The sequence below is a fragment of the Notamacropus eugenii genome, chromosome 3, assembly GCF_028372415.1.
Source record: "Notamacropus eugenii isolate mMacEug1 chromosome 3, mMacEug1.pri_v2, whole genome shotgun sequence".
Lineage (NCBI taxonomy): Eukaryota > Metazoa > Chordata > Mammalia > Diprotodontia > Macropodidae > Notamacropus > Notamacropus eugenii.
The window spans coordinates 139,455,556-139,474,857 of record NC_092874.1 but is presented as its reverse complement, the minus strand read 5'-3'; the positions used below and the strand labels follow the sequence as shown (position 1 = coordinate 139,474,857).

At 34.4% G+C, this 19,302-nt stretch overlaps 1 protein-coding gene across 2 annotated transcripts in view; it reads left to right on the top strand.

Annotated features, from left to right (window-relative positions):
• Window positions 1-19,302, top strand: part of FOXP2 (forkhead box P2) — a 681,601-nt gene that overhangs the window by 93,932 nt on the left and 568,367 nt on the right. For both annotated transcript variants that reach the window (XM_072652988.1, XM_072652985.1), the window contains exon 2: window positions 5,861-6,011. The gene's annotated coding sequence lies outside the window, so the exon portion shown is untranslated. The remainder of the gene's footprint in view (window positions 1-5,860; window positions 6,012-19,302) is intronic.

The following is a 19,302-nucleotide window of genomic DNA, read 5'->3' as shown; positions in this document are numbered from 1 at the left end:
TGTTTTTCTGAAGGTTATGTACATGTCTATATGTTATTTTTAAGGATATATAATTTTTATCTCCTTAATTAAAATACTTTCTTTTTATAATGGTAAATGAATTTACCTAATATCAAACAATTTAATCTCCACTTAGAGGAGGTTTAGTAAAATATGGGGTATCTCATGTACGGTAGTATCTCTTAATATTCTTGCCTTCCCTTCAGATATTTATTTTATGACCTGGTCTTATAGAGAAAAAGTCTCATTGATTTTTTTGCTTTCACTGAATTAATTCTTGGCATCTATGAAAGAGCTTCATATTAACTCATGATTGTTGAGTATATTTTACCGAATTTGGAATAAACTATTGTGAAAGAGTAAAACAGTTCTCTTTTCAATGGACAGGCAATCTATATTAGTGATCAGTGCTAGTAATAGCACTTAAATCCTTACTTTGGACACACTAGATGGACAGACAATTACACTACGTAATTTTGATCAGCCTTCTAGTCTGAGGGGAATATGAAGATCCATCTCCCTTATGTACTGCTTTGCTACTCATGCTTACATAAAAATTCCTCAGGGATATGCTTTTAGGCTGGATTTTTCTTACATCAAAATGTGTTCTTCCCTCCCCTTATAATTTTCATTAGCTGTTCACAGATATCTCAGATGCCGTTATATAAGTATTTTATCAATAGTAAGTTCTTGTCATTCTAGCAGTTGCAGGTAGGGTTGCTAAATACTTTATCACAACAGATTCATATTCTTATCTATATGCAATTTGCATACCTTATCAAGCTATAACTTTAATAAAGTATTTGAAATATTCCTTTGACATATCTATTAAGTATGGATTGCATTAATTAGCATAAGTTTTTCTATAAATGACATGTCAATCTATGACAACAAAAAGTGTTTGTTACTGATGTCAATCATTCATCTTCTGTCAGTTCAAAGGGTTTCCCTGAAGGAATGTGCATTGATCTTCACTGACCCCAAATATAGTATAAAAAAAACCAAATCAAATAATTTCTGTATTCCAGAAATCAAAATGGAATTGTATTTGTTTTAACACAAATGTAAACATGAATAGAGAATGTAAACATTGATAATTTTGATTTACTGTAAATTAAAATTAAGGCAAAATTGGGTGAGGTTTTGAGTTTTACAGTACTGAAATCTAATTTCATTTTGAGTTCTTTTGAACATCCTACGTGCCTTTCTGTTTGAAATGATATGATTCTGATGAGTTCCCCAATTTTCTTCCTTCCTCTCTGATCATTTTTTCCCCTTACTCCTATCCCTTGCTCCTAAAATATAACTGTTCTTGCCTCTTTTCTCTCTTTGTACTCTCTCCCTTTGTGATATGGGTGGTGGACAGTTCAGTGGATAGAGTGCTGAGCCTGAAGTCTGGAAGACTTATCTTCTTGAGTTCAAAACTCTTTTAACAATAACTACAGTCTCTGCCATGGATTGAATTATCACATATATTTAGATGGTCCTCAGGTTTGCATATGTAGCCCCCCACTCTGCTGATGACCATTTTCATCATTTCTGTTTACCTATTAGTCAACTTCCTCAGGATTCCATTGGTAACTTAAACTCAATATGTCCCCAAATGAATTCATCATCTTCTTTTTCAAACCTATCTTTGCAACTTCCTGGGTTTTTTTTTGGTGGCCCTCTCATTGCCCTGGTGACTTTCCGTTAAGATCTTGGCATCATCATTAGCTTACCTTTGCCCTCTTTGCCTCATTCATTTGAAAAATATTGCTAATTTTATCTCCACAGTGTTTCTTACCTCTGACCCTTCTTCAGGCAATCATCATTTCATTCATCTTGACTGTGATAAAAGTGGCCCATATGGGTCTCCTTGACGTGACTTATTCTAGTCTACCCTTTGTATTGCTGCCAGAGTAATCACCGTCATGCGTAGGTCCAACTACACAACTCCTCAAACTTTGTATAACTCCTTGTTGTCAACTGAATAAAGTAGACATTGCTTATATTGGTGTTCAAAGCCCTCTACTATGTGGTTCCAACTTACCTTTCCATTCTTTTCTCACACAGCTCCCCTTCACTCATGCTTTAGTCAAGCCAAATAAGAGCACTCCATTCCCCAAACCCATCCATTGCCTTTCTGCCTCCATGACTTAGCTCATTATAAACCTATTCCTAAAATGCCCTGCTTTCATATTTTTTGTATGAAATCCTTTGTATGACCTCTTCTCTAAGTCTTACTCATTCTATTCAACCCCTAGTGACTAGTATCTCCTAGAGTTGTTTATATATCTCTCAATAATTTTTTTATGCACTTAAAATACTCTGATTTGCATCATACTTATTTGCATACATAGCTTATCTGGTAGATTAGATTGTAAATATCCTGAAGGCAAGGACCAGTGTCCCGTAACAAGTAAAGTACTTTAGGGAAGGGACTAATTTTTTTTGAACTACCTTTTTTAAAATTTTATTTTTGATTCAAACATCAGAGCACAAATATAGAATTAGAGATAAGAAAAACATATCATAAACTTAAATATTGGAACTTAAATAAAAAGTAAGAATAAAAAGCATATTATGTGCGTGGCAGAACATGAGAGGATTCAAAATATGGAGCAATAAATTTTCATTTCCAGAAAGCCTATGTGATAGATACTATATGATGCATTGAGAGCTTTCCATCTCTTCTTGGCTCCCTTTTAAGTCTTCTTTGGTTCTCTGCTGTGCCTTTTTTTTTTTTTTACTTTGTTCTTTTTTTCCCTCCCTCCCCCCCACCAAGGCTACAGTTAAATGCAGATATATTTCTCCACAGCTGTAGATATATAACTATACATATACATATATATGCATATATATATATATGCACACACATATATAGACATATACTTTTAAAGAGATTATTTTTAAGGCAGTTACTGGTCCCCCCCATTCTTCTTTATTGAACTAATAGTTCCCATAGATGCCATACATACAGTGAGTATTTAGTAAATTTTTGTTCAATTAAATTTAATTGTTGAAGTATTTCATCTTAATTTTCCCAGCACCTAGTAGGTAGTGAATGCTTAATATAGATTTTTGTTAAACTAAACATTGCACATTGAACTAAATCAAAATGATCTGATTGCAAGTAGTTCCTAGTTAAGGGATTATTAGGCATAAGTTATTAACAAAGGTAAAAATTAATTCAAAAGATTCACATTGCACCTGAGCTCTCTTTGTTTTGGTTTTCATAGTCTGCTTTTCCCAGGTCTAAAACTAGGCTATTGTTTATTGCCTTCTATATTTATTTTCCCCTATAATATCTACTTCAACATAATTTTTAAAAATCCAGTATGTAATTTTCAGTCTCTGCAAGAGAGCTGGCATTAAAAGTGTCAGAAAAGACTGTTTGCAAGAGTTGAGTATGTCCAAAAAGAACTGTAGTTTATTTCAGATTTTGGCTTAAAAATGCTTCCTGTTCAGTGTACTGGGTATTTATCCATAGGGAGCTAGAGTGAGTTTTAAAGATAAGAAAAGTGTTGAACCTAGGTGTGGCCCATTAGAGGCCTTAGCCTGGAAGTGTTCCCTCAATTACAGATAGCAACCATGAAAATGCAGGTATTTTGGACAAAAGTCTTGTATGCCAGAACTGATTCTCTTGTTAACAAATGAGTGCCCACATTTTTGTGGAGCAGATGATGATTCCCAAATGTACATGTGCACTTGTGTAGGGTAGGCTTCTGTTAGATTTTTGCAGAGCAGTTATAATAGAGAATATTTCAGTGATAGAGCTGTAAAAAGCTTTCTGTATTGTATATCATGATCTGTCTAGTATGCTTCATTTCCTAAAATTTCAGAGATTTATACTTTTCTTAAAATTCTCATTTCATAAATATACACACACGAATAAAATACATACATATTTCCAATTTTTGACATAGATTTTTGCTAGACATTTCTGATCAATTTCCTGTTCTTGAAATAATAATTTTTATCATTGTTTCAATCAAAAACAGGTAAATTCTATTTTAGTATTTTATGATTTTAAAAATAACATAGCAGGATTTGGAAACTCTAGGTCATTTGTACTGATTATAGGTAGGTTTAGTGGAATTGGAGTCAAGAAGACTTGAGGTCAAATCTAGTTTCAGAACTAGGTGTGTGTTAAAAACCTAATCCTTAATGACAGATATAAGGTCATTCAAACTCATAGATATTGTCAGAATGTTTTAGGACTTTGAGAACCTATTTACTACAGGTTTTGTCTACTTGATAGGCCCTTTACTTAATAAAATCCAACTTCCTGCACCCTTAATTCAAAACAATGCCCTTTCCTCTCGTACCTTACCTAATATCTTAGTCCTACCTAGTTCCTATTTTCTTTTGCCTGATTTTTCCATTGTATCTTATGGAATGTATACTCTGCTAAAAATACTTTCTTTATCCTCTAGATTTTTTAATATTCTTTCCATTTCCTGGCACTATAAAAAAAAAAAACAACTTTGATTTGTTCTTAACATATTACATCAAATTTCACAGAATGTTACAGCTAGGAAGACCTTAGGAATGATCTTTTTGAATCTTTTTACTTAATAGATTAGGAAATGGAGGTCCATGACTTGCTTAAAGTCACAAAGCTAAATAATGCTGAAGATATAGAACTTCCATCTTTGAACCCTAAATTTGACAGTTTTTCATCAACGCCAAGACTTCCCTTGACATCTCGTTGTTTGTGCTCTCATACACCACTGATTCAAAGGGCCAGGAGGAAGAGTTGTCATCCTCCTTTCTTCTTACTGCCATTTTTCTACCCTTGCTCTCTTCCATGACTCATTGGCCTTTCCTCTCCTTAAATTCAGGCCATGTATTTCTAATCCAGATAATTTACCAACCTCTGTCACATTCTTTCACCTAATCTTCCTTATTTAAGAATCTCGATTAATCTGGATCTACCCAGTCCCTTGTCATTATCCATAGTAAGTATAGCATTCATATTGGTAACCTTTCTAAGAAGCTGACTTCTCAGTATATCAACTTGCTTAACTTCCGGGACCAGTGCCTCTCTTTTACCCAAAGGAGTATTTATACATTCAACTTCAGCACTATCCCAAATCGATCTATCTCCAAGATGCAATCTTGACTTTCCCTTTTCTGTTAATAGATTCCCGTTCTTCTATTCCTCCAGTCATCTCACTTCCTCTGAACCTGCCCTTCAACCTCATTTATTCTCTTTTGCCTTTCAATTCCCTTATTATACCTCTAGTGCAGGGGTTTTTTCCATTTAAAAAAAATAATTTTTTTGTTATGGACCTCTTTGGCAGTCTGGTGAAGCCTATGGAACCTTTCTTAAAATAATGAGATTTTTCATTGTAATTGAAGGAAATGCTAACTTTAATTTAGAGATTAGTGAATATAAAAGTATTATTTTTCCCTCATCCAAGTTGATGGACTCCTTGAGGGGTGTGGTAGGGGAGTGTTTCTGGATCTCAAGTTAATAACCCCCTGCTCAGGTATATCATTTTTTCCTCCAGCTTCATTTCTTGACCTTCAAAGTCTTGACTTAGGAAAGTGACAGCACTTTCTTGCCCTCAAATTTCTCCATTCCCCCTTTCCTTTCACTCTTCCTGGTCTTCTGGGTCTTTGCTGCCATAGCATTCACTGCTCCTACTATAGAGCATATGTAGTGGCAGCAGGAAGTTAAAAACAAACAGATTCACTGTTAACTGGGTTCATGACAAGTCTTTTATTGGACCACAACTGGGCACTCACTGCTCTGCATCAATACTCAACAAATGTTTATTTACTGATGGGGAATGATGCTTAAAAAGCCTTTTTAACAAAGTTAAAGAAAAATAATGTCATCATAATTGAAAATATGTTCTCTTTTTTCCAGATTAAATAATAGAAATCCATCAACCCTTCATCCTGATCCATAAGAGAGGTAGTAGAAAAGCCCGAAGAAAAGAATATTCGGAGAAAAAAGAACAAGACACCTATATCTCTGAAGAAAGAATTGTAGACGAGATCTCCTTGCATCTACTAATGTAAGTCATTTAAACTGCATATTTCCTATTCCATAAGACTCACAGATATGTTTTTGCTGCTGGAGAAGCATGGAAGAGAATGAAATTAAAGTTAGCAAAGCCTTGGAGAGGATTAAGAAGGTAAGAGACTCATAGGGATTGGATCTTGTTGGTATTATTTTTCTGTATAAAATGTTATTTCTTTTGGTTAGTTCCCACCTTGATCTTCGTTTGTAGTACTATGTTTCATTTAACCAGCTCAAGGCATCATCATTTATTGTCATTTTGAACTTGAAATTTTTAAGAGGAAATGAATACCCTTGGCACTCATCTCCTGGTGCTGAATGATAAAAACATATAGATGTTGAAGATACTCATTTAAGTGATTGACTTTAGCATCTCTAGTTATTACTTTGTTAATTTTTTATATATATCTACATGTGTTTATGCAAGAATATGACTTTCTTCATGACTACTCCATGCATCACTTTGTAGTAGCACACATTAAATTCTGGTTTGTTTTTTTTTTAGCCAATATATTTCAGATTAATTGGACTGCGTTTATTTTTCCAAACTGCTGGAAAAAATGCCCAATTTGAGGATTTGTTTTTTAAGAACAAATTTGATAAAGAGTTATGTGAAATATTTTAATCAGAACTTCAAATTTTGATGAGAATTCTTAGGTAGATGTACAAATACTAAATTCCGCATCTTTTTTTTTTTTTAATCAAGGTAGGTCACATCAAGATTTATAGAGAGAAGGGCTAGTGTAGTCAAAACCCCAGTAAGAGTCACAGAATCTCAGAATTGGAAGAAAACTCAAAAGCCATTTATTTCAGCCTACAAGAATTCCCTGCTGCAGCATGAGAACACTGGGTTAGATGACCTCTATAATCCGTTCAACCTCCAAGTCTTTGTAGGTGTATAAAGAAAGAAAGATTTTAGTACTTGGAAAGAATTTTATTTCCACCAGTGTGGTAATTTGTGTAGACACTAAAGATGGTGACTTTGTCAGGTTTCATTAGTCATTGCCAAAAAAAAAAAAAAAAAAAAGCAAAACAAAGCAGTTATCACTTAGTAGCCAACTTTGTGCTATTTTTTATCTTGGATTTAGCTAAATAAGACCTTGGATAAAGTCCAAATATAAAATATTTCAATCCTATTGGATCTACCAGAGTTTATCCTCTGCTTCCATCACTTTTGAGAATCAACGTTCACTTCCTTCCCACAACGGAGTTACAGTTAATACTTTAGTAAAATATAATTTTTTATTTAAATATTTTGGAAGTCTTTGTCAGTATTTGCCAATGTAAGAAATTGTAATTGAAGTTTTCTATGAATTGCAGCAAGTTCTTTATTAAATAAATTCTTGGTTAAAAAAAAAAAAGACCTGGAATCATTGGTGGATGTTTATAAAATCTTCTTAAATTATATATTTTTTCAGTTGGTTGCCACATTGAAGGTAAAGTAAGTCAACTGAATAAGGAAACCAGAATATTTTTTTTCCTGGAAATCTTTGTACACTAGAGAAAAAAAATTAAATATATTTTCATCATTTATGTGGGAAAGATCTGATATTTTCTTGATGTTTCTGAGTAAAATTTGGCCTCCTAATCATGTAAATATAGGTATGAAGACCTAATAACAATATCTTGTGCTTGGAATGAATTTCTAAGTCTCTATATTTAATTATAAGTAAAATGCATCAGTAAAAGAATATGTAGTCATAAAATACTCTGAAAAGTATATATATCTGAGTAAAATAATGTCAGAAATACAAAGGAGAAGAAAATTGGGAGAAGTAGACAAGATCATATGAACATCTCTTTTCTTTTTATACTCTCCTTATATTAGCGTATCTTGAGGAGCACACCGGTATTTAAAGAATGCATGTGAACATGCACATGTATATGACACATATAGATGCACATTTGTACACATTTATGTGTGTGTGGACTTGTGACTTTATTTTTGTGGAGATCTCCCAATGCAAATATGCAATTCCTGTGGAGCTTGTACTCTTAGGGAATTGTTAGAGGTTTTGAGAATTTAACTTAGGTTCACATAGCTGGTATGTGTAAGAGGTGGAATTAGAACCCATTTCTCTCTGATTTTAACATTGATTCTTTTCCTCTCCACTCCTTGCCACCTGTCACTGTCTTATAGTTATACTCCCTGTGACTACAAATTAATATTTTACTAAGTCCAATGATTTAGTTAAAACCAAATTATCTTGATGGAATACTTCTTGCGGTCATTTTTTTCAAGATGCTATCCTTATTTTCAAAAAATGCTTATAAGTAAAATGTTGGTTATTCCATAGATGTGAAAAATAGTTTATCATTTTCTGACATGTCCACACACTTTGAGAGCCTATCATAACTATTGACTGCCTTTGGCAGTCAGGAGAAAGGAGGACTAGAAGGTGGTGAGCACATCTGTGCTGGTGTCTAATCTTCTTTTGGGTCAGTTCAGTTCTCGCAATGACTCTGGCTTTTTTCATAAGGTTGGCACTCCTGTTTTAATCCATGGATACCTGGTGTCATCATGATACCTGTAAAGTCCTATTATGAGATGACCTAGGGAATAGCTCTTTTAACTTAAAGCCTCGCTGGTAATGTGCCTGTATTGTTTGTCTCAAATACTTCACGTTTCATTTCTAGACAGACTAGATGCAGCCCTAGAAAAGGAAAAAAAAGCGACAAAAAAGGAGTTTATCAGATGTATCAAAACAATGTATGGTGGACAAGCATAAGATTTAAGGGTGTTCATATTTTGGAAAGTATCAAAAATTACATTATGAGTGAGTTTGCAGACTTTGTGATTACTGACTTTTTTTTAAATTTTCAAGTGTTTTAACAGTGTATTGAAAAACATTATGATGAAAATTATATCGAATTCCAGGAAGGTGACCCTGCTACATTGATAGGAAGTATTTTATAAGTATGGTACAGAATATAAAGGGCTGTCTTTGGAATCAGCAAGACAAGGTCCAAGGTTTTATACTGTGCCAACTGTATTTGTTATGGACAAGGCGAGTCACTTGATCTCTCCCAAACTAAGTTATAGATGACTTTATGATATGCATTGGTAGAAGTAGTTTCCACATTGAGAGTTTCCTACATGGATTGCTGCCATGCACCCTTCTGTTCTCCACTCCATCCCCCCATGCCATGTCTCAGAAAGGTGAAGAGTTCTAGGATCTGATAACCTCTGAGTTGGCTTAGAGTTAATTTAAGAAAGTGAGTGAATAATAATTTTATTGCTAACATTTGACAAATAACCATCTATCCTGTTTTGTGGCCTTTAGTGGAGAAGATCTCTCTACCTCCTATAGTATTCCACCTTTGGACAGTTATAATAGAAAGGTTTTCCACATCCTAAATCTCTATTTAGCTGTAGCTTTGAGTTCTCTCCCCAGGAGCAAGAAAAACATTTCATTGTTCTCTTCCACATGATGAAAGCCCTTCACTTATTTAAAGTCTTAAGTCTTGTCTTTTCCAGGATAAACTTCTCCAACTGTCTCAACTCATCTTTGTATGGCCAGGCTTCAAACATCTTTCTTTGAATATACTCCTGCTTTTCATGTTCCTTCGTACAATTTAAGACCTAGAACTCAACAGAGTACTACTGACTGTGGCTGGACCATAGCAGAACACAGTGGAACCACTGCTAACATTCTCCTGTACTCTAAGCTTTTAATAAGGCAATGTGAGGTCTCTTCAGTGTTTTTATTTGTTTTGGTTTGGCTTTGGCTCCTGTGTTACATTACTGAGTTACATCAAGGCTGAAGTGCGCTAAATTCTTTCAGCGTTTCTGATTGTTTGTTGACGTAGTGCTGTGGGTCCTGAATCCTTTACAAAGCAGAGCTATTTTAATGTAGCCTGTAGTTAGAAAGTGACAGAGAAAAGAAGAGACTTATGAGGATCTTTGCAAGATGACTTTGGAGGTATGTTATAATGAAAACACATCTGGACTTGGAGTCAGAGGACTGGGGGTCTTGAGTACGACCAATTCAATGGACATTTAGAAAAAAACTGCTATTTTGTTAAGTACTGTGGACTCTGAGACAACACTTTTTTTTTAAAGCCACTGTCTCCAGTTTGCAGGATACATACAATATAAAAACAGAAAAGTATTTTTTTTAATCTTAGATAAATATGCAGAACAAAGTCTTCTTAGATGTTAATTATTCTCTTATTCCCTGTAATCTAGTTCTATAGATGAACAATTGGTTGTGGTTGACTGTACTTTGAGAAGTTACCCAAACCAACTTTCATTCATTCCAGAATACATCTTTCTGCATTAGAAATATCCAAGATTTGCTGTAGATATTTAAAAATTCAGTTACCACCTTCCCAGGAATATTATCCTTAGCAGAACTGTGAATGGATGACATCTTTCTTATGTTGAGTGCAAGGTGGATGGGAAGAAGGAAAAATCTCACCAAGGAAAGCTATTTTACCTATATGAAAAGGAAGTTTTAGAACCCTGTGGGACCCAGCACCTTCCTGGCTCTTAGTTTGAAGTTATAGGGTGCTGAATTTCCTTCACTGAAAGGTCCATCTTAGGTAGCTTGAAGGATGCGGAGTCCTCTGAAATTCTAGGAGATTGTACCCAAATGGGCTCCATTGGTGATAGCTTCTGAGTAGTTCTGTAAGACTAGACACTGAAACCTGAGTTAGATTTCTTAAGGTTTTTTGGTCCAAAAAGGTTCCATATTTTTAGAGGAGAGTGTGTCTCTATCTCTACTTTTAAGCCAGGTGAGGAAGTAGAAAATTCATGAGGAATCAGTTTCTAGGCTTTTGCTTGGGAGAACAATGGGTGTGTTACTTGGATTGGACTAACTAAGCTGAAGCAGTCTGTCTACTGTTGTCATCTCTTCATTTAGCAACCTTAATTTATGGATTGTCTCTGGTACATGGCGGTACTTGGCTTTTTCTTTGGTGAGGCCTTTATGGGAAGCGTATCCCCTATCTCTCAGCCCTGCATACTGCTCAGAGCCCCAGGTGCTCCCTTGTGTCTGAAATCTTCCTAATCATCATTTCTCATAGCACAGTAATATTTCCTCACAATCCCATACCACTACTTGTTCAGCCATTCCCCAATTGATGGATATCCCCTCAATTTCCAATTCTTTGCCACCATAAAAAGGCTGTTATAAATATTTTTGTGTATGTGAATCCTTTCCCCCTTCTTTTAATGGTCTCTTTATGATATAAACCTAGTAGTGGTATTTTTGGATCAAAAGGTATATGCACAGTTTTAGTTGTACATCGCTCTCCAGAATGGTTGAATCAGTTCACAAGTCCACCAACAGAACATCAATGTTCCAATTTTTCTGCATCTTCTCCAACGTTAATCATTTGCCTATTCTTTCGTATTAACTAATCTGATAGGTGTGAGGTGGTACTTCAGAGTTGTTTGAATTTGTATTTCTCTAATCAATAGTGATTTAGAACATTTTTTACGTGACTATAGATAACTTTAATTTCTTTCCCTGAAAACTGCCTGGAACTCTCTTAAGATTAAATTACAAACTGAGTTGCTGATATTCTTGGTGGAAGAAATACCTAGTGTGAATATTTTAATAAAAAAAGACCAAAACACCTTACAAATCAAAGTTGATTGTACAGAGTAAATTGTATGATACGCATTACCTTAAATTAAAAGTAAATATGATATCAGATAATCTTAATTCATTTTATCATGTAGAAGTAGGAGATTCTTGGTGTGAATTTTATAAGAGAAACTCTCAGGTGACTTCCTTAGGTCAAGGAATAAGAGTAAAATGACTCCTGAAAAGTCCTCTTCTGTTCCACGATGTTGCAGTTCTTTTACAGTCAGGCTTCGGTATTAGTTTACTCATGAGAATGTCAGATAATTCATCCTTAGAATAGACTATTGTGTCATCAAAAAATTGAATATCATTCCATATATTTTGGTAACACAAAAATTGCTGGGTAATTTTTTAGAAAATGATCATTTCTTAACATAGACCATGTGGATATTCATAAGTTCATATGTGACTGCAGTTGGTACACAATGAAACACCTGGATAAATTAATTAAATCTGAATTAAAGTTGTTTCCTTTGAAGGTGGACAGAGAAATGTATTGTCTAATTCATAAATATTCTCTGTGATTTATAGATTATGTTGTATGGACCTGATATAGAAATTCCTAAAATTTTGAAACTTCTAAGCCAGTTTGAGAGACATGTGTTTTTCAGTGGGTTATGAGTAAATGTGTCTGTGTATCTACATGCTTGAGTATGACACACTAATCAGTTACCTAAAACTGAAGTGCCACCTTTTTGTACATGAGGCAATCAGGGTGAGACCAAGATGAGTAAGAGAATTTCTGCCCTTAAGGATCATAGAAAACGAAATGATCTTATTTGCCTAATGCCATGTTTCTGTTGAAAGTTTCCTTTTTTTCCTCATCAGTGATTTTTTTTCAGTCACACTAGATTCTGATGTACGATAGACTCTTTTTTTGAAAGTCCCCATTTTTCCAAAGCTCCAAAGGAGTTGTCTCTTGTTGACTTGCCCATTTATTGTTTGCCAGTTACTTCCTTAAAATTTGCGGTACAGCTGTTTGTTCTGGCAGATTCCTTCGTTTTAGATTTGATTTTCTACTTTATGTCTCGACTCCAGAGACGAGGTTATTGAGAATTTCTGAAGCATTCAAGCAAGAAAATAAATGATAAATGGACAGAATACAATTTAATTTGAATATTAGTTTAGACTTTCAAATAGAAAATACAGCATCTTCTTTCAAATATAATATCATTTCAGTACCTTCGCTCATTAAATAAGAATTTATTGAAATTTTTTTTGTCACTTAACTGTAGAATATCGGATCCTTAATAGAATTGTTCATTTTCTAATAAGAAACAAAGACATATTTTAGGTGATGGTTTGGATTCTTAAGGTCTTCAAATTAGACTCATATTATTTGCAGTGAATTTGGATCACAGTGAGGAGGATATAATGCTATTCTTTTTTATTGATTTATTTTCTTTAAAAATAACAAGTTCTCTGTAATAAAAAAAATAAAAGTAGCACAATGTCACTGAGAAAGTATTATTTATGTAATATCACACATTCTTAAACATTCCAAATTTACAAATAATAAATAAATAAAGACCTAGTAAGTGGCAGTTTGAAAATGTAGCAAAAATGTAGCCTGAATTTCTGCTAGCAATTTATTATTCACACTCAGTTGGTTCTGTAAAGTTGACTAGAGGGAAGAGTGAGATGATAATTTGAAATCTGATCTCTCAGATACCAAGTTGTAGTTTCTGTTCAACAGTCAAGTGTAAGTAATAGAACTTTATGATCAATATTTTGTGAAATTAGAAGTCAGGGTGTATCTGTGTGTATGTCACTGTGTTTGTAAGGGTTGAAATCTAAGACAATTCTTTAAAAGTAAGAATACTGGAAAATGTTGGAAAGCAGGAGAAAGGAAAAATTCTTGATTTAACAATTGCATTCTAAGTATTGCATTCATTTTGAGTGAAATACCATTTTGCATGTTTGGACAAATAAAACAAAGGTAGAAATTATTTTTATGAAGCATAAGCAACTTTTCTCCTGCACTAGAAAAGCGAATATGTCTAATGAATTCACAGTGCTCTATTATCCATGATTATTGTCTGAACTTTTGCTTGTGTACTTATTTTCTCTTTGGAATCCTTCTGGAAATGATATAGAACTTTTTTATGGCTGCCCAACATCCTTTGGGCTGTTTTTTGTTGCTGTCTCCTGTACGATAGGAGAATATTACAATATGAACCTCTGTCCATGGTGTCTTCAGGCACTCTGTCTTACCAGTTCTAATTCCTTAAATCTATTCTTCACTTTCACTTCATATTCATAAGGGATGCTATTTAGGTCATTCCAATATGTCTGATGGTTTCCCCTACTTTCTTCAATTTAAGTCTGAATTTTGCAATTAGAAGCTCAAGATTTGGGCTACTGTCTGTGCCAGGTCTTGTGATGACTGCATAGGGCTTCTCCGCGTTTAGCAGCAAAGTATGTAATCAGTCTGCTGTCTGTATTGACCATCTGGTGATGTCCATGTGTACACAGAGTTGCCTTTTGCATTTTGAAAAAGTGTTTGCTATGACCAGTGAATTATCTTGATAAAACTATTAGTCTCTGCCTTATTTCATTTTGTACTCCAAGGCTAAGCTTACCTGTTATTCCAGGTATCTTTTGATTCCTTCCTTTGGTGTTCCAATTCCATATGATGAATGTGACATCTTTCTGTGGTGTTATTTCTGGAAGATGCAGATTTCCATGGAACTTACTGACTTTGGCCTCTTTGGCATCAGCAGTGGAAGCTTAGACTTGGATTATTGTGTTGTTGAATACTTTGCCTTGGATTCTAATAGATATCATTCCATCATTTTTGAGATTATACCTCAGTACTGCTTTTCTCATTCTTTTATTGATTATGGGTACTACACCGTATCTTTGAAGGGATTTTTGCCCATGGTAACATGTGTTTTGGTCATTTGAATTAAGTTTAGCCACTCTCCTCTATTTAAATTTACTGATACCCAAGATGTTTTATGTTTAGTCCCTCCATCTCCTGTTTGACCACATTCAGCTTACCTAGGTTCATAGATCTGTTAGATCTATGTGGGTTGCAACAAAATGTGGCAAGTCTCTCAAAGAGATGAGAGAACCAGACCATCTTATTTGTCTCCTGAGAAACCTGTATGTGGCCCAGAATTGAACATGGAGTAACTGATTGATTTAAAATTGGAAAAGGAGTATAACAAGTCTTTATGTTGTCCCCTTATTTATTTAGCTGATATGCAAAGTACATCATATGAAATGTCAGGCTGGATGAATCAAAAGCCAGAATTAAGGTTGCTGAGAGTACTATCAACAATCTCAGATGATACCTGTCTGATGGCAAATGAAGACGAATTAAGAAGCCTCTTCATGAGGGTGAAAGAGGAGAGGATAAAAGCTAGTTTGAAGCTAACATCAAAAAAACCTAAGATTTTGGCAACTTATTCCATCAACTAGAGGAGTGGAAGCAGTGTCAGATTTTATGTTCTTGGATTCATAGATCACTACTGATAGCAACTTTAGCTATGAAATTGAAAGATACTTTCTCCTTGGAAGGAAAAACTATGGCAAATCTAGACAGTGTACTAAAAAGTTGAGATCACCTTGCCAACAAAGGTCCATTACAGTCAAAGCTATGGTTTTTTCATAGCATCAAATGACTGTGAGAATCAGACTATAAGGAAAGCTGAGCACCCCAGAATTGACCCTTTCAAATTGTGGTGCTGGCGAGGACTTTTGAGACTTGAACTGCAGGGAGATCAGTCAGTACTTCTCACCCAAGACTATAAAATGCAGAGAAATCACTGACTTGCATTAGTAGAGAGAGAATCCCTCATCTGGGAATTTTCTACATTAATGAAATCACAGTTCCAGTCCTTACAATTATTCTCATAATTTTAATTTTTGTTACAAAGATTTCAGAATTGGTTTTATTTCCCTGTTTCTACATTTTATTTTTTGGCAGTGTTTTACAGGGTCACTTTTCAAAAGACAAATATATTTTGTTCAGTTCACTGTCAGAAGAATTAAACTTTTTAAATAATCAAAACAGCATAAAAATGTCCTTGTTGGACTTTCAATATAGCTATTCTAAACATAGCAATGTTTAGAAATAATGCATCCGTTGTTCTTGGATTTTTTTTTGTTCAAAAGATTTGGCACCTGTAGAGAGCATCTATGATTTTGATATGTCTTGGCCATGGCCCAGGTTTCTGATAAATTAAAGTCTGTACATATTCCACTAAGATTTGTACATGTAGCAACTCTTCTCTTACAAAATTGCAGTTTTGGGAATTTGTGAAACATATTTTGCTTCAATACCCAGTTATGGATAATCTTTAAAACTAGCATAAGCAATATGTAGAGACATAAACTAACACTTGAAAGGTCTATTATGTGGTAGAGAAATTGTAATTAAATTGTGTGGTCCCAGAGGATAAAATGAAGAGGCTGGCAGACAAAGTTTGGCTTGATATAAGAAAAAACTTCCCATTCAGTTTGTGCTGTCAATAAGTGAAATAGGTTGCTTAAACTGGTAGTGAGTCTCCCTTCACCAAAGGTATTTGAGCAGACTTTGGACAATCACTATTTAGGGATTTTGAAGAGAGAATTCCTGTTCAATTACTGGTTGAACTAATAACCTTGGTTCCTTCCAACTTAGAAACTTTTTTTTCCTAGCACCCTATTTTGCATCTTATTTTAATAAAAGGAGCAATTTAAAATGTTATACAGATTTAAGCATTAGTAACACCATTTTAAAATTCTTTATGTCATTATTAATTCTAACTTTATGGTCAGAAACAGAGAACTCTTATGAAAACAGTGAAGAATGGGGATCCAGGAGACAGGAATTTTTGTCCTTACCATTATGTAACAATATTTGGACTATTTATTCCTCACTTTTCTACTCCATGGGTTAGGAGTCAGAGGATGTCAGTTTAGATCAGAGTTCTGTTACTTACCTTTGTGAAATCAGACTGAGTCAGTTAATATCTTCGGACCTGAAGTTCCTTGAATTTAAAAGGAGGCAAGGTTGAAAAAAATGATTGCTAAGGACCCTTTTAGCTCTTTATATTTACAAATTAAATCCTTCAAAGGATGTTTATATCCCTAATTGACATTTCCCTAGTTGTAAGGACTCTCCCAGTTATCAAATTTTTATCTGTCCTGCTTTATTTCCAATTGTAATATTCCCCCTAATGCAATGTAAACTCATTGAGGGTTTGGTTTTCCCCATCATCTAGCTTGGTGGCTTGCACATAATAGGTGCTTAATATGTTTTTTCTTTCTCAAATTGACTTGTAAATTGAGTTATAGTCAATCTTTGAGGTGTTAGAGAAATTACTTTGATTAATCTTACAAATTCTCAAGCTTTGGAATGGCAAAGGGAAGATACCATTAGTTCATGATGTTATCTACAGAAGATTGATATTCTGCTTGATTTGGGTAAAACTGCAAAATATCAGGAAAATTTTTTGTTTTGTTTTGTTTTTTGTAGAGGAGAGATTGGGAAAAATGGAAAAAATTACCATGGGAAAATGATAATACTTAGGTTTTAAAACTAATGAAGGTGGCCAATTTATGAAAAAAAATACATAAAGGCAGTGATAAGGGATGTACCTTTCCTATTGTGGGAGGCTCCTATGGAAGGCTTTTTCTGCCTAACACAGTATGGGGATTTTGGGGAGGACTCACCAGTACCACAGACTTAGATGACAGCGTCACAACAGGAGAACTGTATATCTACTTGGAAAACTGTTGGTTCTCATGTACTTTTGAAAGTCTTTTGTATATAGTCAGGTAAACTTTCCAGGAAAAGAGTGTAATGTTCCATAAAGACTGCTGTTTTATCTTCCTTCTATGCAAATTTGTGCCCTTGGATTAGTAAATGGCTTAAGCATCTGCTGTCAGATGTCATTAATAGAGAAAAGAGACCTCTTTAAAGAAAGGGCAGAATCCCTTTAAGCCTTCTGGACTTAAAAAAAAGTATGATACTCATTCCCAAAGCCTGCTGAAAATCAGCCTGGACTCTCTTCTTGCCTTTCCCCAACAGATAAAATTGTCAAAGGATGTGAACAGTTTTGAAAAGAAGAAATCTAAGCTATCAATAACCATATTAAAATGCTCTAAATTAAAAATAACTAGAGAAATACAAATCAAAGCAACCTTGAGATTCCATTTCACTGTGCGTGTGTTCATCCTTCATTGCTGAAGAAGCCCATGCCATCAGAGAAATAATGACATAACTTGCACTTGATATTGTTTTGAGTGAGGGAGGACTGTGCAGGTCACCAGCCTTACTTCTCCTCCAGAGCCATCTGAATCCAGTGACCAGATATTCATCCAGATGACTGGAGATGACCCACGATGAAGCAATTATCAGACCAGCAAAGATGGCAAAAGAAGAAAATGACAAATTTTGAAGGGATTGTGGGAAAATGGGCCCATTAGTGCTCTGGTGGTGGAGTTATAAATTGATCTACCTATTCTGGAAAGCATTGTGGTGCTATGACCACTAGTTATGTATACTTTTTTATTCAGCAGTAGTGCTACTATACCTCGAAAGAGATCACAGAAAGAAGAGAAGGAGCCATATGCACAAAGCTATGTGTAACAGCTTGAAAAAAATAGGGTCAAAGAACTAGAAACTTTGGGGGTGCCATTCTTTCAGGAATTACAGACAAATTATGATATAAGAATGTAAGGAAATATTATTTTACAGTAAGAAATGACAAAATATAGATGGTTTCAGGGAAACTTGGGAAGACTTTTATCAGAAGAACTGATGGAGAGTTAGTGAATAGAATGAGAATAATTTATATTACATTATATTTATATCATATTATATTAAGAAAAAAAGCTTTGAAAAATTTCAGAATTCTGAAACATACAGTGACCGATCATGGTTCCACTGGCCTGGTAAGGATTGTGCTCCTCACCTCTTGGCAGAAACGTGATGGACTCACATTATATGAAAAGGAAAATGTTTGAATTTATGGAAACAGCCAGTATAGGAGCTAGTTTTGTGTAACTATACATATTTTTATTTTACTTTTTAAAAAAGTTTCCAGTGGGGTTGAGGGATAGGAGGTAAGAAGGGGTAACAAGTAGGAATGGAGTAGGAAAAAAAAATAGAAAAATGAAGAAAAGAAAGAAAAGATTATTATTGTGACATCTTTAAATAAAAATTCAGAGAAGGGAACAGAAAGTGAAAGAGAAGCATAGAAGAACAGGACAGTTTTGAAAGCTGTAGGCTCAATGTATTATTTAATTTAAAAGAAAAATAAACTGTATAGATGGAAGCAAGCTGTTTTATGTACAATATTCTTTCATTTTATTGTGTTTATGCCCTTTTTTTATGTTTTCTAAGTTTAGCGTGAAGATAAAGAATTTTTTAAAAAAAAGAGGAAAAAAGAGGCTTGTGCTTACCTCCTGTTCTTTCAGATTCTGGAGACAAGGTTGTACAGAGACAAGACAACTTTTGTTAAAGGAAAATGGGTTTCTACTTCTGAGGAACCTTGCTGACAATCCAATTCCACCATTCAAATTCAGGTATTCAGGGTAGGAGGATGGGTGAAGGCATTGACTTTTTTTTCTGAATACTTAAACTTTGAAGGATTTGTGTGGAGAAGACAAAGCCACCTATCCATCCATATGGTTGTTCATGTGCTTCATTTTGATGCCATGTGGAAAATCACTATGTGTCACAGGAATTGTTTTTGG